Raw genomic sequence first — 13068 nt, forward strand, 5'->3', positions numbered from 1 at the left:
ACCATGACCAAGGGCATCGATTTCTCCCAGAGGCCCTGAGGCTCGCCCATGCGCTCATCTCCTCCTCGATCTGCAATGGCCAATGATGATTTGTTGGAAAGCACATAGCCGGCTGACCGTAGCATTATCTTTAAATGCAAGCAAGACATCCCTTTTTTTTTGGAGACAGTTTCACTCTTGTTGCCCAGGCTGGAATGCAACAGCGTGATCTCTGCTCACTGCAGCCTCCGCCTCCCGGGTTCAAGCGATTCTCCTACCTTAGCCTTTCGAGTGGCTGGGATTGCAGACGCCTGCCAATATGCCCAGCTAATTTTTGTTATTTTTTTGTAGAGATGGGGTTTCGCCATGTTGACCACGCTGGTCTCGAACTCCTGACCTCAGGTGATCCACCCGCCTTGGCCTCCCAAAGTGCTAGGATTACAGGCATGAGCCACCATGCCAGGCCCTTTTTTTTTTTTTTTTTTTTTTCTTTGTGGAGACAGGGTCTTGCTCTGTGGCCCAGGCTGGAGAGCAGTGGCGCCATCTTGGCTCACTGCAACTTCTGCCTTCTGGGTTCAAGTGATTTTCCTGCCTCAAACTCCCAAGTAGCTGGGACTACAGTCATGTGCCACCACACCCAGCTAATTTTTGTATTTTTTAGTAGAGACGGGGTTTCACTGTGTTGGCCAGGCTGGTCTTGAGCTCTCAACCTCAAATGGTCCACCCACCTTGGCCTCCAAAAGTGCTGGGATTACAGGTGTGAGCCACCGCACCCAGTACAACCTTTTTTTTTTTTTTGAGATGGAGTCTCGCTCTGTTGCCCAGGCTGGAGTGCAGTGGCTCAATCTCAGCTCACTGCTAGCTCTGCCTCCCGAGTTCACGCCATTCTCCTGCCTCGGCCTCCCGAGTAGCTGGGACTACAGGTGCCCGCCACCATGCCCGGCTAATTTTTTTGTATTTTTAGTAGAGATGGGGTTTCACCATGTTAGCCAGGATGGTCTCGGTCTCCTGACCTCGTGATCCGCCCACCTCGGCCTCCCAAAGTCAAACAACACACTCTTAATAACACTTACTACAAAAAATCCTGCAACAGCAGCATTCACCAGATGCTCAAGCGGTCCTTTCATATGTCAGGAGCTGTACGAGGTCTTGGGTTTACTGAGAAAAGAGGAGCATTGTTGCACCCCAGGAAGTACAGTCCAGTGAGGGAGACAGGCATGTAAGTTACTCTCTGTGGTGATAAAGAAATGGTAGAGGGGCCCTTGGGTGCGTTGGGCATGTAGGTGGGCACCTAGTCCTGGGTGAGAATCTTCCCCAGGAAAGTTTGTCTGCTAATAGATCTATGGACTCTTTAGGGATGGACAGAACATTTTTCACTCAAGTCACAACCCTGTGCTTATCCAACGTGCTCTGACCCCATGCACTTCCCCAGCCTCTCCTCTAAGCACACCCTTTGCTCTCCCACCCAAGAACGCCCCTGTGGGCTCTCTCAAGTTCCTTCTCTCACACTTACTCTCTTCATGACTCTCCTTTTCTCTCTCACCTGCAGGCTTTCACCAATGTCGCTCCCTCTGGCCCACGTGAGTCCCTGGACCTCCCGCTGAAACAAATGGGTCTCTGGAGACTCTTGGTCTCCATCTGCACCAAGGTCGTGCCAGCGCCCTCTCTCAGGCTTCCTTACATCCCCACTGACCAGTGTTCTCCCCTCCACCACAACAGTGACAGTGCCATGGCTTCAGGGAACATGACACTGATGCCCAGGAGTGGTTCATTTCAGATGCCTGACAAATAGGGATAAATGTAGCTTTTTGATTAGTAATATCACACTTCTGTGTTTCCACTTGAACAACAGTACAGACAGAATGACAAGTCCCTTGTACTCCGTAATTCGTCATCTATCTAAGGTGCAATTTGCCAGGGATTTATGTTTATTCACCACCTGAAAATCAGAAAACTATTATAGGCTAAACCTTCCCAAGTCCCCAAGCACAGCAGGATTTCTGGAGGAGTCAACTTTGGTGTATTCAAGAGGACAACGGGGCTTTTTGTGTCTCTAAAACTCACTGTACCATGCTTGGTATAACATACGTACAATATATTTAGACATTAACCAACCTTTTTGTATGGCAGCTCTATTAGTCAGACTTTTCCAGATAAATGGAATCAATGGGAGATAGGTAGATAGAAATATAGACAGATTTATCATGGGAATTGGCTCGTGTGACTGTGGAGGCTGAGAAGTTCCACCATCTGCCATCTGAAAGCTGGAGACCAGGAAAGCCGTTGGTGTGATCAGTCCATGTCCAAAGGTCTGGCAACCAGGGGAGCTGACAGTGGACTTCCCAGGTCAAAGCCAAAGGTAGGAGAACCTGGGGGCTACTGGCATCAGTCCTGGAATCCAAAAGCCTGAGAACCGGAAGATCTGCTATCCGAGGACAGGAGACAGATGTCTGCACTCAAACAGAAAAAGAATTCACCCTTCCTCAGCCTTATTATTCTAAGCGGACCCTCCATGAATGTGACGATGCCCACCCATGTTGGTGGGGGTGGATCTTCTTTACTCAGTCTGCTGGTCCCCATGCGAATCTCTCCAGATGTGCCCTCACAGACATACCCAGAGATGATGCTCTTCCGGCTACCTGGGCATCCCTTACCCCAGTCAGACTGACACTTAAAATTGACTACCACAGCAACAACAACAATAACGAAGCAAAATTGAGTGCGCTGGTCAACTGTGAGTCAGTCTACGCATGAGCATATGCCTACAGAGGGACCATGGGCACCCTAAATCTGGCCAGGCTCAGGACTCCTCATTTGTCCCCCTCTTTCTGGCTTATTCGAGACAAGTGTCCTTCCTTCTCCCCAGACCTATCCTAAGCTAGCTGAACACCCTGCAGCAAGCAAGAAAAAAGAATGCCTCCAAATTGAACAGCAAGTGGCAATTAATACAGACATCCCCACGTATCCCCAACTTAGTGATTCCCCCTCCCTGATGGGCTAGAACCTGTTCCTGACATCATGGTGGGGAGTCACCACGGTCACCACTATCATCAAGTGCCAGAGCCCGGAGAAGTGGGGAGCACCGCACCCGATGAGGCATGGCTCCAGAGCTGACAGCCTGGGTTTGATTCTAGTCTCTGGCACTCCCAGCTGTGTGAACTGGGACACGTTAACTAGCTTAGTGCGTCCTGATTCTTTATCTGAAGATGTCTGATAATGAGGAAACTTTTTTAGTAAGATTTATTTAGGTGAGCCAACGATGATCAAGTACTGAGAAGAGTGCCGAGCACCCAGCGAAACTCATCACCCAGCTATGATTATGACCACCACCATCACTCAATTAGCAAGTTCTCTTAGTTTCAAGGAAACTAACTCAAACCAGTGTAGGCAAAATGGGGGAAAAAAATTGGTGTCAGGAATTACTAAAAGCAGAGCTCAAAATGCTTTTTTTGAGGTTCCCCCGCCACCAGTGCCACACCTCGCACTGAGTTCTAGAAATAGAAAGCAAAGGAGTGCAAGGTGTCATGAGAAAGGGAAGCTCACACACTGACTTGGTGATTGTGGCCTGTGTGCACCTGACGCACCTGCCAAGTGCTGGGGGAACAGAGAGGGGAAGTCCGCTCTGCCTGTGGGGCTCGGGTGTCAATGAAAGGTTATGGGATATTCCCAAGAATGGCTTTTGTGCACCAAAATATTACTCAAAGGTTGTTTTTTTATTAATATTCATTTTACTTAAAATACGAATTTTTAAATCTCATTTTTCCTTTAGCATTTAATTGAACTTACAAGCTTACTATTTCATAAATAGTACAACTCTAGCAAATTTTAGCCATCTCTACTAAGAAAACATTTACAACTTAATTAGATTGCCATAAATAGCTCAAACTTAGCTGTAAAATACTCAACTTTCAAGGGCTATAATTTGATAACAAAAATCTTAAGTACTTAAAAAACTCCTACAAATCTAATAAACTTATAAATATAATTTTTAAGTATCTTAAATGCATATCACTTTAGTAAGACTTCAATATAAAACAAGTCAATGTGAGTTATTTAATAACATATTTGTAATAGAATCATAATGATAATCTGTTACTCCAGTGTGCCAATTTCTTTAAACACTGTGAATTCTTAAAACACCAGATATGCACAGCTTATTTCTCAGCACTAACTATCATTACCGGAAGGTTGATGGGTTTCATCTCCTTAAATATTTCTATATTTAATCCACAACCTTCTTATAGTTAAGAAATGCATACCCACTAAGAAGACAGTTATGTAATCCCAATAATTTTGGAATAACTTTTCAGCTTGATGAGGTGTCCAACAAGCAGAGCTATGGGCTGGGACCTGAGCCCAGAGGCTGGACACACCCAGACCCATTGTTCCATGTCCCCATCTAGCAGGCTGAGCCACATAGAGATGGACTCGACACCTTGTAGGAAGAAACATTCATGGAGCTCACATTCTCAGACCTGGGGTTCCCTCATCCCCTTATCTGATCCTTTTAATCACTCATGAGCATCTACAACTGCCTATCAGGATGCTATATCACCTAATGACATTTTGTGTGTGATATCCAAATCAGGTAAGGACACCCCTTCTGTGATCCCATAGAACAAAAGAACAGACACTGAGAAGGCCTCAGGGAGACGGAGGAATTGGGGCTGTGTTTCTCCTCACACCAGTACTTTAATGCCCGGGTCTTCCTGCTTTCTACTAGCTGTTCAGGGTCCCACTGGGCTGGACCCAGTGGTATGCTGGAACTGGCTGTGCACGTTTCTATCCAATCCTGCTTTCAGTGACATCACATTGGCAGCCTGAAATCAGCCATGGCTGGGAAGCATTTATGGGAAGAGGCAGATGCTACAAACACGGGCTTTAGGAGACTTAGTTGTCCAGCACTTACCACTGATGGTGCCCCATTCAGACGTGCAATCTCTTTGGTCAGGCTTGGGATTCTCGACTAAACTTTGTATTCTAGGCCAATCAGCTGATTATTCTCTCCTTCCAGTTGAATTTGGTCTGTGCCAAAACAGAGTGTTGTAGTGCTCTGCACTACTGTTTCTGGTGGGAAAACTAAGCTAATAATGGATAAATTGGAATCACATTAAGATATTAGTGACAAATATTTACAGGCAAGCTGAGAGAAGTCTCTTCCATAGAATAGGGGGAAAATAATTACAAGTTTTTAAGAAGTGTCACTCTTTGGCTGGGCACGGTTGCTCATATCTGTAATCCTAGCACTTCGGGAGGCCAAGGTGGGTGGATCACCTGAAGTCAGGAGTTTGAAACCAGCCTGACCAACATGGCAAAACCCTGTCTCTACTAAAAACACAAAAATTAGCTGGGCGTGGTGACACACGCCTGTAATCCCAGCTACTCAGAAGGCTGAGGAAGGAGAATCGCTTGAACCCAGGAGATGGAGGTTGCAGTGAGCCGAAATTGCGCCACTGCACTCCAGCCTGCATGACAGGAGCGAGACTCCATCTCAAGAAAAAAAAAAATAAAAATCACTCTTTGAGGGACTTCTCCAGTTGTCTTGATATCTAGCTTCCATGGTGCATTCTCCAGTGTCTTTTTGGTTGTTATTGTTGTTGCTCATAATCCTCAAAAACCGACGAGTAAAACTATTGCCTTAAAAAAGGGCACTTTCCAAGCATGTACCCAGGGGTTTGGCCATTCTCTCTCTACACTCCTCGTTGAGCCTCTCCCTCTGATTTGTTTTATTTGGCATTTACATTTCTGTCCAACCTGGTATTTAATAAATAAACATTTAATGAATGTTGTCAAGGTTTAAAAGTTGGAGGATTTCCCTTATGATCTAGGTTTCTGGCTTCCCTCGACAACTGGAAGGTCTAAGAATACATGACCCACATTTTCACATGGTCAATGGTCAATGGTCAATGGTCAGCAGCTAGCCAGGGTTGGGATGCAATTGCTCCTCTTTAAGCGGGTGCCAGTGGTTTCATTCACACAGTATCCACCCAGCCTGCTTTGCTCACTTACTCCCTGGAATGGATCGTGGAGATAAAGGTAACATTTCAGGAAGAATGGCAGCTCGAGGGATGAGATTCTGACCTCCCTAAGGGAGGCGTTCGTAAGATAGGAGGAGAATTGACGCTGTCTAACAGCACCAAAGGTTGTCAGGATGATCAAATTACAGTCCCTTCTCAAACTATTTACTCCAGTGTCCTGAATCTCCCCATTCCAGACAGCAGATTAGAACAGCGTCTGCCTGATGCTCTCTCTTTACGTAATTGGCACCATCTTTCCTCTTCAGCAGAACTGCAGACGGCCTGGGCTGAAACTGACCTTTGTGAGAACTGAGGACACACACCTTGTTTGAAACGTCTCCACAACATCCTTTCCAGAGATTCCCAGTGTTCTCCAATCAACTTAGATGGTCTCATTACCTCCTAAGGCAGCCACCCTCACTCTTCAGACCATTTTCTTACATCGGACAGGAATCTGATGCCCATGTTACCATACTGAAATTATATACCACTTTATAATTTGCGAAGTACAGTCACACACATGGTGCTGGTTAATTTTATGTGTCACGTTGACTGGGCTAAGAATGCTCAGTCAAATATTTCTGTGTGTGTGTGTGTGTGTGTCTGTGAGGGTGTTTCTGGAAAAGATTAGCATTTGAATCAGTAAACTGGGTAAAGAATATCTGCTCTCACTAAGGTATCATCCAATCTGTTGAGAACCCCGATACAACAGAAAGGCCAAAGAAGTAAGAAGTGAGACTCTTCCTCTCTCTCTGTCTCTCGTTCTGTCTCTGCCCCCCTCTGTCTCTCTTCCTCCCTCCCTCTTCCTCCCTTTCTGTCTCTCTTTCTCTCTTTCTCCCACCCTCCCTTTCTCTCTTTCTCTCTCTCAGTTTCCCCTCTCCACCCTTGAACTGGGACGTCCATCTTCTCCTGCCCTTGGACATCAGAGCTCCTGGCTCTTAAGCCTTTGGACCCTGGGACGTACACTAGCAGAGCCCCCACCCCCGCCCCGTTCCCAGGCCTTCACCTTCAGACTGAGAGTTACATCATTGACTCCCCTGGCTCTCAGGCTATCAGGCACAGACTGATTCACACCAGTTTTCCTGGTTCGCCAGCTTGCACATGACAGATGATGGGCCTTTTTGGCCTCCATAATTACATGAGCCAAATCGCCTCTTTTACATATATACATGTATATATACGCATATATATACACACATACATATATACATATATACACACACATACACACACACACACATATCCTATCAGTTCTGTTTTTCTGGAGAACCCTGGATAATACGAACACAGTCTCATTTAATCCTCACAGCAAGACTGAGTTATTTACATTATCGCTTCTTTCCAAATGAGGAAATGGAGGCTCAGAGAAGTTGCATGGCTTAGCCAGTCACACAGCTGGTAAGTGGAAATAAGATATAATTTTTCTGATTCAGATTTCAGTATTCTTTTTCTAGACCCATTGGTCTAAGGTCTATCCTCTGCATTAATACCAAGCATGTCTAATTCCTCTTTTCTGTAACAGACTTTCATATATTTGACCACAGATGTCAAGCGTCCCATAAGCATTTCCTATTTCTCACTAAATATGCTGTGTTCCTTGCATCAAGAGTCATTTGACAAAGTTTCTACACTCCACACTACTCTCACCTCTCTTCTAAACAGAGCAGGTAGTTTGAAAGCTTGAATATAAAGACAATACTTTAGGTATGGCCAGCCCAGCACTAAGGAGAGCACAACTGTCTTCTTCATCCTCTAGTGTTATACACCCAGTAATTCAGCCTGAGCACATGACGTTCATGGCAATATGTTAAGCTAAACATTAGGTGATCATGGATCTCGCTTTGCCCAGGACAGTCTCCAATATGCTTGTTGTCCTGGCTGAATTGTTACTGATGCTCTTGTTTTACTCTTGAATGTCCTAGTTCGGATGACAATTGCATGGTCCCCTTACCTATTAGGAAACAGCGTCAACCACTTCTTTCCTACGGTTGCTGTTGCTCAGGCTTGTCTTCTTAGGATAAAATTTGAACCCAAGCAAAAAAAAAAAAATCTTAAATGTATCCATCTGCTTGAATCCAGCCTATGTTATACTGCACGAATGGTCCCAATTCTTCCATGCACTCTGTCCTGCGTAGCTTTGCAGGGCCCTCACTCTGCAGGGTGGTGTCATTCTCCAGCCTTCACCACGGCCGTGTGACTTGCTTTGGCCAATGGAAAGTTAAGAGTTACGAGACCAAACAGCCCTGAAAAGCGTTTCCATGGCTGGACTTGTATGCATATGCTTCCGCCGTCACCATGAGCAGGCTGTGTCTGGGGTGGCCGCTGTGCCCTGAGAGGAGGCTGAGGGACACATGGAGCGCAGGTGCCCCAGCTCAAGTGCCCCAGCCTAGAGCTGAGATCAGCTGACAATAATGAGTGCTAGTTTAAGCCACTGAATTGGTGGATTTTTTTAAGGCATCTATACACAGTCTAGCTGCATACTATTCCAGATTCCCAGGCTTTGGGTACCTGACCCTACCATCCAAGTTACATCCTAAATGTAATGAGTATGTATGCCATACACATACTCAAGTCCCTTTTAAGCTATTGAATAGGATAGGGCTATTTTGTAACCCTCAGGGAACAGCATTCCAAATTAATAATTCAATCAGCAGTCTAACCAGACCAGTTAGTTATAATAAACTAATAATTGTTGACTCTGATTGAGCACTTACTATTTTCAGCATGTGGTATGAACTATCTTGTTTAATCCTCTTCACTCTATGAGTCAGATGATATAATCCCTATTTTATGATGAGCAAAATGGTGAACACATGGCTTGAGGAACATACCCAAGTCACACAGCTGTGAGTGCAGCTGGGGTCCTCCCTGACGGCAGCACCTTCACTCCTGGGCACCTCATTCCCACCCATCGAGTGATCGAGTGCTGACCACATTCCAGGAGAGCCTGGCACATGGCTTTGGGGGGGTTGAGAAACACAATCTCAATTCTTAGTGGGATATCACTCACCGAAAAGTAGTCAGCATGATGTAAATAAAAAGAATATGAGATTTGGAGATAGCCAGACAAATGTGGGTTCACATCTGGGCTCCAGCACTGACCTAGGGTCGTCTCCTTAATCTCTCTGAACCACACTTTTGTTGTCACAAAATGAAGGTAAAAATGCTAACTTCACATGGTCATTTGGAGCGTATAAAGCTCCTAGCTCGGCCAATAACTCAGTTTCAAGAGGTACTTACTCACCACCATGTCTTAGGTAAAAATAGGCTTGGTTCGACATCTTGCCCAGTGGTGTGTGGATGTGCTAAAGACTTCACTCAGACCCTCCCTTCCTTGCTGGCCAGGCCATGTTTTGTGTTTATGGAACTAATTCTTTCACTGACTTGCACTTGTTCTACTGACTCTTACATTGCGTATTCAGGTTATTCCATATTCCAAAAAAAGAATTCAGTCCTGTCCTCGAGCCAGCTGAGTGAAATGCAAAGACAAGGCATTACTTCCTCTGAAAAACGAAATTTGGAAATTGAAAAACAAAACAAAGAAAGCATTTTAAAAATTCTAATTAGAAGAGGGAATGGAAACTCATTTTCCAATTTTGGAAACCACTTCGTCATTTTGACACTAAATTTAGAGATGAACTCAACTTTGGAGCATGTCGGACCTCAGATCTCTAGCACTGCAGGTCCTATGTAGCTGCATTGTGCCCAGATAGCAATATAGGTAACGATTACAATCACAGGCTTTAGACCCAGAGACTCCAAGGAGGCTTATTAGCTGCAGGACCCTGGACAGGTTGCTTAACAGGTTTATACTTCTGTTTACTCACTTGTAACACAGAAATTACAGTAATGCCACCTCATCCAATTGTAGTCGGAATGAAAACAACTGATACTTAGAGAAACCTTAGCCCATAGTAAACTCTCAAAAAAAATCTGCTGAATTATCATTACTAATGAGATTTTGTTCAGTTAAATTTCTCTTTTAGAGCACATTTTCTTGATTTACGTAAGCATTACTGTAGCCATCCTAGGCAAAGCTACAAGAAAAACAAGGAACTGAAAATAGAAGTTATTGGTTTTGCCTTTTAAACATTCCCAGTTAAGTACCTTAAAATGCTATCTTAACTTTTTTTTTTAAACTTTATTCTTTCCACCTTTTTTTCTCTTTCCACTTTTCCTTCCCCTCTCTTAGCTGAAAAAGCCTAACTGGATGCTAAGGATACCTGTAAAGGTTTGACAAAAGAACAGGATACTGACATGCTATTTAATCTCTCCACCCAAACACTAATCAAATGCAGAGTCCAAGATGGTGACTTTATCATGGAGGAACTGGCAGACACCAACTTGGTCAATTGAAAAATGTTGGCACCTGCTCCTGAAAAGAACACAGCATAATTTCTGAGGTAGTCCTGCCAAGATGTGTGGACTGAGTCTAGTCATGAGATAACATCGGAGGGATCCAGGTATGTATCATTTTACACTCTGAAGGGCGTGTACCTTTTAAGACTCTCAAGAACACTGTTATGGGCTGAATCATGTCCCCCTCAAAATTTATATGTTGAAGTTTAACCCTCAGTACCTCAAAATATGACCATAATTCAGAGATAATTTCTTTAAAGGGGCCATTAAGATAAAATTTTAAAAAATTAAAATCAAGCCATTGATGTGGTCCTCATCTGATATAACTGGTGATTTTCTAAGACGAGGAGATGAGGAATCAGACACACGCAGAGGGAAGATCACCTGAAGACACATGGAGAGGATGGCCATCTGCAAGCCAAGGAGAGAGGCCTCAGAGGAAAGCAACTCTGCCGATACCTAGAACTTGGATTTCCGGTCTTCAGAACTGTGAGATAATACATGTCTGTTCTTTAAGTCACCCAGGCTGTGGTGCTTTGCTATGGCAGCCAGAACAAACCAATACAGACATGAAAGAGAGGGAAAGACTGAGAAACTGTTCCACGTGGAAGGAAACTGATGAGATGTGACAGCTCAGTGCAACACACGATTCTGATCTTGGACCAAAAAGGAAAAAAAGGAAATACATTTTTGGGACAGTGAGTGAAATGTGAATGGGGTCTGAGGCCCAGATGATGCTGAATTGATGTCAACACCCTGGTTGGGAGGGTTGTGTGGTGGTTACATAGGAGAGTGCCCTCGCTTTAGGGAGGGCCACACAAAAGTATTTAGGGATGATGGGCATCATAGCCAAAAACGAATATGTCTGTAAATAAAGACAAAAGCTGATGGAGCAAATGTGGCAGAAAGCTAACAACTGGGGAATACGGGTGTTCTTTGTACTCTTTGTGAAGCTTTTCTGTAAATTTGAAACCGCTTTTTTTTTTTTTAAGATTGAAAATGATGTCTTGGGAACCCTTGTGTACTGTTGGCAGGAATGCAAAAGTGTACAGCCACTAGGGAAAACAGTGTGGTGGTTCCTCAAAAAAATAAACATAGAATTCCCATAGGGTCTTCTGGATATCTACCCAGGAGAACTGAAAGCAGACACTCCAACAAAGACTGAAAATGTTTGCTTTCACACTCATGTTCGCTGCGGCATTATTCACAACAGCCAAAATGTGGAGGCAACGCGAGTGTCCATCGATATATGAAAGGATACACAAATGTACTATAAACACACAATGGAATATTATTCTGCCTTAAAAAGAAAGGAACTTCTGACACGTGCTACAACATGAGTGAACCTCGAAGACGTTATGGTAAGTTAAATGAGCCAGACAGAAAAGGATGAGTACTATAGGATCCCACTTACGTGAGGTACCTAAAATAGTCTTAATCGTAGAGACAAAGTACAGACCATTTCTAACGTAAGATGGCTTTGTGACTTTACAATGGTGAAAAATCGGTATGCATTCAGTAGTAACTGTACTTTGAGTATCCATATGAAATGGTTTGGCTGTGTCCCCACGAAATCTCACCTTGAATTGTAATAATCCCCACATGTCAAGCGTGGAGATAACTGAATCATGGGGGCAGTTTCCACCATACTGTTCTCGTGGTAGTAAGTCTCATGGTATCTAATGGTTTTATAAATGGGAGTTCCCCTGCACAAGCTCTGTCTTGCCCGCCTGCCACCATGTAAGATGTGACTTCGCTCTTCCTTTGCCTTCTGCCATAATTGTGAGGCCTCCTCAGCCATGTGCAACTGTGAGTCAATTAAACGTCTTTGCTTTATAAAGTACCCAGTCTCCCATATGTCTGTATTAGCAGTGTGAGAACAGACTAATACACCATAGAACCATTCTGAGCATTTACTGAGTACTTACTATTACAGCTTTTCCCTTTTAGTACAGTATTTAATACATTACACGGGATGTTTTGTACTTTATTGGAAAGTAAGCTTTATGTTAGGTGATTTTGCCCAATGTAATGTAAGTGGTTAATGTAAGTGTTCTGAGCACGTTTAAGGTAGGCTGGGCTAAGCTGTGATGTTCAGTAGGTTAGGGGCATGGAATGCATTGTCAGCTTTCGATGATGGGTTCATCTGGACCTAACCCCATCATAAGTCAAGGAGCATCTGTAGAATGATGGTTTTTCAGGGGCTAGGGGAAGGGGAACGGGAAAATGTTGTTTTATGAGTATGGAGTTTCAGCTTTACAAGATGAAAAGTGTTCTGGAGTGTGGCTGCACAATGGTGTGGATGTTCTTAACACTGCTGAACGGGACACATACAGATGATTAAGATGGTAAATGTTGTTATGTGTATTTTTACCCCAACTACTTTTCAAAAAATATCTTGCCTATTATTTATCTCCTTATGTATGTGTCTTTTTTCCTTTGCTGGCATATAAATCTCTTGGAGGCAGAAAACATGTCTGAACTCTACAGCATGTTTCAGAACCGAAAGCCAAGGCGCAGTGGCTGACCAGTACCGAGTCCCTGCAGGAGGGGACCCTTCCAGTGGATGTAGACCTGGAAAATGAGATTGCCTTATTTATTCCTCTGAATATTCCCCAGCATCGATCACAGTGCTCTCTTTTTTTTTTTTTTTTTTTTTTTGAGACGGAGTCTCGCTCTGTCACCCAGGTTGGAGTGCAGTGGCCGGATCTCA

At 44.1% G+C, this 13068-nt stretch overlaps 1 long non-coding RNA gene across 2 annotated transcripts in view; it reads left to right on the top strand.

The window, feature by feature from the left end:
• LOC103879094 overlaps positions 1-6807 on the top strand; it is a 122997-nt gene extending 116190 nt beyond the window's left edge. The window contains exon 3 of one of the 2 annotated variants that reach the window (XR_002518238.2): positions 6263-6807. This is a non-coding gene — a long non-coding RNA (uncharacterized LOC103879094). The remainder of the gene's footprint in view (positions 1-6262) is intronic. The other variant, XR_002518240.2, reaches the window with a different exon arrangement.
• The last annotated feature ends 6261 nt before the right edge of the window (positions 6808-13068 follow it).

This window comes from Papio anubis, chromosome 15 (assembly GCF_008728515.1).
Source record: "Papio anubis isolate 15944 chromosome 15, Panubis1.0, whole genome shotgun sequence".
NCBI lineage: Eukaryota > Metazoa > Chordata > Mammalia > Primates > Cercopithecidae > Papio > Papio anubis.